This window comes from Pelmatolapia mariae, linkage group LG20 (assembly GCF_036321145.2).
Source record: "Pelmatolapia mariae isolate MD_Pm_ZW linkage group LG20, Pm_UMD_F_2, whole genome shotgun sequence".
Taxonomy (NCBI): domain Eukaryota; kingdom Metazoa; phylum Chordata; class Actinopteri; order Cichliformes; family Cichlidae; genus Pelmatolapia; species Pelmatolapia mariae.
In genome coordinates this window covers 8,093,200-8,100,664 of record NC_086244.1, presented here as the reverse complement: position 1 = coordinate 8,100,664, position 7,465 = coordinate 8,093,200, and positions in this window count along the sequence as shown.

Below are 7,465 nucleotides of genomic sequence, written 5' to 3'. Positions count from 1 at the left end.
GTCAGACTGTTCCCGTCTCTTGTGTTTTTAACCGCGCACAGACAGCAGGTGGCGAAAGAACGTTTAGGGGCAAATTACACCAGATGGATTGTGTGTGGCAGCAATTCACTACATCAACTTATTTGATATAAGATCAGCTGAGCAGTGAGTAAGAGCAGTGGCAGACGATGTATTGGCATATTTAGATTAAGTAGGAACTTTAATATATACAGTGCAACGACACTACAAAAAATACTGCACTGCAGGCACACTGCAATAATACTGTTCAAAGCAAATAACAGAAATATAAAAGTACTTACTAAGAGGTTATCTGACTCTGAAATGTTTTTAAACGATAGTACTTTTAAAAATAGAAGTGCTAATTAATTAATTCTAATACCTGAGTAAAATTATCTCTGGAGACAAGTTATTTTTAACACACTGTTACATCCAACCACACTATTGTGTACTTCTACAATAATACATTTAAGAAGGGACTCTTGTACATTTATCCCAAAGCTGTAGTTGCTTTAGAGTTGATTACATCCATTTTGTTCATGTTTTAAATATTTCATAAATTTATATTTTACATAAAATCATATAGTGACAAAAACATATCTTTATGACAGCTGCATAACCAAAACCTACGCAAAATCTCAGGAGAAAGGTCACAGACTGAAGTTTATTTGACTTATTCTGACCATGCCAACATGTGCTGATATTTCTGCAGAGTGACCTCCATTAGAGCACAAGGCCAAAATTTACTGTGTGATTTACTTTTCTCTGAAGTTTGTATAAGCGTTACCTTTTCACCTGTAACTTCAGCTTTGGTTTAGTACCATAAATATAATGGCAAAGCACAAATATTGAACTAGTTTTGAATGTAAATTTTAACATTTATTGTAATTACAAGTATTAGCATGCAGTGTTGAAATGTGCTTTGAAATAGACAAAGTAGAATTACAATGCTGCTTCAAACCACTTATATTCTACTTAGTTTGGGTTTAATTTAGAGTCAAAGAGCATTTATATTTTCCAGTTAAGTTTCTGGGAACTCATTTGGATCACATAGTGACTACAGCTGTCTGTCTGGGCCAACCGTCTGCTTCAAATTCCCAGAAAGTTCAGATGAGGTGAAATCCGACCCGTCTCAACAGCAAACGGTCCGACGAACATGTGGAGCATTAGACCAGAGCCTAATGGCCGAGAGTAACGTCCCGGCCAAGGTGTATTTACAGGTGATTATATCAGCTAATCGGTGGATTACAGCATGTTGAATCCACACAAGCCCCTAAGCTGCAGGAAAAAGACAGTGCGGCCCTGTGGGATTTTCTGTTTAATCTGGTCCCAGAATGCAGCGGCCCCTCCCATTCTCACATCTGGCCCATTGGGATTTACTGTTGTAATCCTTGATTTTAAAACAATTTTATTATGCTTTACTGCTGATGCGCTGAACTTTAATTAAATAAAATGCAGCTTTCTATTTTAGCTCTGAAGTAATTACACATCCCCGTTCTATTAGCCTCTGCTAAGTAAGTAATGAGGTTGTGCCATGATGGCTGCAATCTGGCTAAAACCTATAGAGTATATGCAAGTACATTATGACACACTATAAAATATGAACAAGTTATAAGGTAAAAAAGGGATGCTGCAACACACCCGCATTAGGCCTTTTTAACAACAATCGTTGAATAAAGATGCTATGAAGAAACATTTCTGTACCATCTCTTAAAGTACAGAACAGAACAGAAATGTGCATAAACACTAAACGGTGTAACTTTACTTACTTCTCCCTTTTTGCTTTTCTCTGCATGAAGTCTGGTGCAAATGTGCTGCGTGCAGCTGGGACAGCAGAGGGTTAACACCACTTGCTGTGGCAGATGTCAAAAACCATGCTGTAAAAAATGTCCGATTAACACAAAGGGGCACTTTGACAAATCCTGATTATAGGAGCACTTTCATTTATTAAACTCTGCCAATCCTCTGTACTCTTTCTGAGCGGGGATTAAAACCAGGTAGACACCATTGTCTATCTAAACAATCCCTCTTTAAGCTCTAGCCGTTTCCCAGTGGTCTGACCAGGCCTGGCTGGCTGGCTGCTTGCCTGCCTGTAATCTCAATAGGGGCTTATAGGTCACTACTACCACTACACATTTCCATTCATCAACATCATCCCCTCTAAAGGGACTAGGTGATTGGATTTAGGACATGTTTTACAGGGTCAGAAAAAAAGAGAACAGCAAACTGAAGCGTGTTTACAAGCGCTGTGCTGTGAAAAGGCCAGTGGACGAGTGGCAGCCATATGGAATGGATAACCCTGGGAACATCTGCCCTCGATCACAACCAACGCCACTAGACTGATGCCGGTGACCTTCAGATGGTGCAAAGGAACATCTGGTCCTTTTCTGCTCTCACGGAGCCCTGGAAACCGCAATAAGTAGACAAATAGCAACAAGCACGTCCATATGTTATTTGTAAAACTCCTTGCTATAAAACAGGGGCAGCATGAGGTCCACTCTGTGGAACAATGATCTAGTAAACTAACTTTATAAATGCTTACAAATCGCAATTAATTAAACGATTCAACTATCGTTTAATAGAATTTTATAGAATTTATCCACCATAAAATACTTTCCTCCACTAGTTTGTCAACAGTGGGGGTTCAGACAATCCCTATGAACAAGCTTTTGTCAACAATGGGAAGGAAAAACTCCCTTTTAACAGGAAGAAACCCCGAGCGTGAGGGGAGGAAGACAGGACAAAAGCTACACTGTGGAAGAGAGCCAGAGATTAATAATAACAAGATGCTATATAAACGCACACAAAATGAAAAGAGGTGAGTGAGGAAGAAACACAGTGCATCATGGGAAGACCACAACAGCCTAGGTGTATTGCGGTGTAACTACAGGAGGGTTCAGGGTCACCTGATCCAGCCCCAATTATAAGTTTTATTTAAAAGGAAAGTTTTAAACTTAAAAAAAATTAAAACAGAAAAGGCAACTCTCCAATCTAAACTGGAATCTGGTTCCACAGAAGAGAGGCCTGAAAGCTGAAGGGTTGACCTGCCATTGTACTTTTAAATACCCAAAGAGCCACAAGTGAACCAGCAGTCTGAGAGCAAAGTGCTCTCGTGAGATCTTGAGGACCTTATAGTACCTGAAATTTGTAGCGTGATTATTCAAGACCTTGTATGTGAGAAGGATTTTAAATTGGATTCATTCTGGATTTAACAGGGAGCCACTGAAGAGAGGCCAATATCGAAAAAATATGGTTTCTCTTTTTTATGTCAGGTTTCTCCTGACAGTGCTCTGGCTTACTCCCCTTACTATGTGTCCCAGTGGCACATCATATTACACTGTAAAAAAAAACTGTTTTTTACGGAACTTCACGACTATTCTGTAAATGGTAAAATGGAAAATTCTGTAGATTTTACAGTATATTTTCACTACCCTTAATAACAAATGTCTGTTAATAGAAAAATGGAAAATTCTGTTTATATTACCATTTACAGACACTTCTTTTCACTGTAACTCATTTAAAATACTTTCCTATATCCTTAACCGCACATTTCTATATCATTAAAACAGCATTTACTTGAAAATTCTTGAATTTAAACTTAAATTAATCTGAGATACCAGTGCTGCTACATTACAGTTAAATATCCTTTTACTCTCATCACCTCAAAAACTATACTTAAATATAATGACACAATCCATCTCATCATAAAAGACTAAACAGCCAATATATGAACAAAGTAACTCGCAATCTTTAAAATTTTAGCATTTTTATTTTCCTTGAAATCCGTCTGTCGTCATTTAAATGTTTTCATAAACATGCATTTAAGTGGCTCCAAAGTGTTTTCTTCAAACAGGATACCTGCAAACACTGACAGAAAATGTAACAATAATTAACAATATTTGCATATTTAAAAATATCCTGAGTACATTTAAGCTATGATCACTGCCTTGTTGTTGTTTTGTCTCAGCCAAACAGTTAAGTTGTGGTTTGCATCCTTGTTTGTCCAACCATGACAGAGTATACATATATAGTCAACTCACCTTTGATTACCAAATTGCATTAACTTCATCAGTGAATCCAAGTGAACATTTGACCTAGATTAACACTGTAGGGTCTTTATCCTACCATATAAAGGGACTTGAACAAGATTTATTTACTGTTAAGTAATGTTATATGAATAAAACTGAACAGATCTAAAGAAGGTATCCGTGAAATTTGGGTTTATTGGAGCAAAACAGATGGATGACCACAGCTCTCAGCACAAGGCTGGCATGACTTTCTCCCATATAATAAATAAATAAAACACAGAATAAAACATTCAAATAAAAATAGATCAAGACAGACTGCTATACCAAACTTAAAGATTTACTGGATCTGTTCTGTCTTCTCTTGCTTTTAAAAAAAATGAGGAGCAAAGTATAATTAGAAGTGTTTGTCCTGATGACAACTTTAAACTGTAAACAGCAGCTAAGTGAAGAGGAGAAGAAAGGTTTGACATATTTCACGACCATTAAATATCAGAGAAGCCTTTGAAAAAGAGGCCACAGTCACTTTTCAAGCAAAAACCTCTGCTTGTGCTCACAGACCCTAAATTTCAACAAACAAGGCGATAATAAGGCAAAACTAAGTGACACAAGAGGCTAGGGCAGAGCTTCCCAAAGTGTGGGGCCCACCCCCGGGGGGGGGGGGTATGAAAAGGGGGGGGGAAAAACGCTTGGAGACTGCTAGCACACAAACGCAAAGCAGGAGATGAAGCATAGCTGAATATGTTTCCAAACCAACTTCATTCTAAGCCAAAGACTAGAAAATATGGTGAAGCAAATCTGCCCTTAGGTCTCCCCTGCAGAATTGGTTTTCCCTTTGTTGGGAGCACACGCTGGGCTCTTCAAATCACGGACAAACAGTATCCCACATTCTTGATTTTTAGTTCACAAACACTTCTTGTAATGACTAACTACTCCTGACATTTTGGAGATGTTAGCTCTTTATACAGTAAAGTTACAGTGGGATACAAATAATATCAGGCTGATCCTGCCACAATTTGTTCCCTCTGTCTAAATCACGGACAAACAGTATCCCACAGTTGTTCATGTTTTTAAACCCATTTTGCACAGAGAGGCATTTTTTGAAAAATGTATTGATAGCAATGTTGAATATTATTACACAAGTAAAAAATACACGTAAAATAAACACACCGTGACGCCTCTGCCTTTCTAAATGGAGGGACAGTAACTGCGTGTGTAAATGTAAGCGTTTAAAAACTGCAGATAGTCAGGTTAACAGTAACAGTATTGTGTCTCTATCTGCCATTCTGCAATTCATCTCATGTAAACAATAACGTGGCGCACAGCATGACATGAAAAAAGGCGCATACCTTTGACTTTGCGTGACGAACTCTGTATTCCTCGTCCACACTTAAACGCAAAAAAGGAGTTTTAAATAATCTCTGTTTTCGGTGATTCGAAACGCCGTTTACGTGTGGACGAAACAGCTGCGTTTTCAAAAATACCCGTGTAGGTGTGGACGTAGCGCAAAAGAGTTAGTAGTTTATTTTCTTACTACCTGTAATTTATTGCAGATTACTTGTATTTGCTTAATTGTTTACTAAATGTTTGAGGTGTGAAATAAACCGCAATGGAGCAAAATATGGGTGTGTGTGGTTGGAGGATGTGTGCGTGTGTGTGCGCGGGAGGGGCGCGAACATTTTTCTTGTAAAACAAAGGGGGGCCTAGCAAAAAAAGTTTGGGAACCACTGGGCTAGGGGAAGAGCAAGCATGAAGAGACATGCTGTGTGTGCACACACGTGTTCTCAGTACCTCTCTCCATGTACCAGCATGACAAAGTCCACAATGCAGTCTGAATGTTCAGGCCATCAAGTTCCATCTGAGCTTTAAAGAAAACAAATTCAGCTTTTCCTTGAACTTAGAGTTGTTCAGTTCATACAGAAACTTCAACAGTAGGGGTTAACGTGTTGCTGTTTTGTAAAGAACTTATTAGAGTCCCAGAATGATTTCTTCCTGTCTATACCTTGAAGCATGAACCATGAAGTTTTCACTTTTCCCAGTTATCTATATCGCTGACTTTAGCTCATTAGCTAGCTAACAGTCACAGCTGTGTAAAACCCAAAGAGAAGGAGACAGTGTTACTATAATATTTATGATTACTGGTCTTTATCCAGCGCTGGATAAAAGTTGCATGTTTGTATACATTATGATTCAGACATTATGAATGCACTGTTTAATTCAGACTAGTTCAGTACATGCAACCACAAAGGGAAGGGTGACAGTTATTCAGGTGATGATCATGATCATCATCCTCCACAAGGCCTGTAACCCACTCAAGGTCACTGATAAAAAAGGCTGGGTGTCAGCAGAATGCTGAATCAAAGCATTTCAATAGAAAGGAAAAATCTGATAGGAAAAGGTGCAGAAAGAATAGGGATGACGGCAGCCTTCTTGTGAAAAATTGTTTGAAGAACTTGGGAGAGCATTATTAAAAACATTACCTTTTTTAAATCATATTCTACTGTTCTCATAATTAAAAAACAACAACAAAACAAACAGTCTCGCTCCTTTTTTTCAATGCCTGGAGGTAATCTTTTTATACTAATGTCACCATGAACTTCTTTATGATAATCCACCTGACTCTGGACTTCCTGGAATTGTTGCAGGAGGTTAAATAATAAATGATCTATGAGGAATGAGTCAGTTAATAATTTTCTGCCACTATAAACGTTCAGTGTTAGATTACAGGAGAACACATGAGTTTATTTGAAAGACAAGCACAATATATTTAAAAAAAAGCAATATAGTAAGTTTTGTTGTAACTGCTTGTTACAACAAAGGTATGCAGAGGACACTCAGCAGACCATATGAGCCACTGCAGTCAGCTAAGAATGAAAACTGAGGCTACATTTCACACAAGCTCACCAAAATGTACGTTTGGGGAAAAAAACATAGGAAAATTTTACCTTATGTGATGATTTTACATTTATGCTGTGACAATGATCGGGTGGTGGTGTGATGATGTGGAGGATATTTTCCTTGCACACTTTGGGCTCCTTTGTATAAACCAGTTATTGGTTAATGCTACAGCCTACCTGAGTATTGTTGCTAACCGTGTCCATCCCTTTATGACAACACCATACCCATCTTCTGATGTCTGCTTCCAGTAGGATGAAGCATCATGTCATAAACCTTAGATCATCTCAAACTGGTTTCTTGAACTTGACTGTAGCTTAAAAAGACTCCACAGTCAAGAGAACTCAGTCCATGTATATTCTACTGAAGTACTTCAGAACAACTTCAAGGTAGTTTCATTTTACTTGAGTATATTTGCATATTGTTTAAAGTATTTAATCTCTCATTTTTGCTTTAAAATATAAGGAATATGATAAACTTCAGCACTTTTACTCCAATATTTGATTCGCCCCACTGTTCATTAAAAGAGTGTAGGTTGAAAACATTTG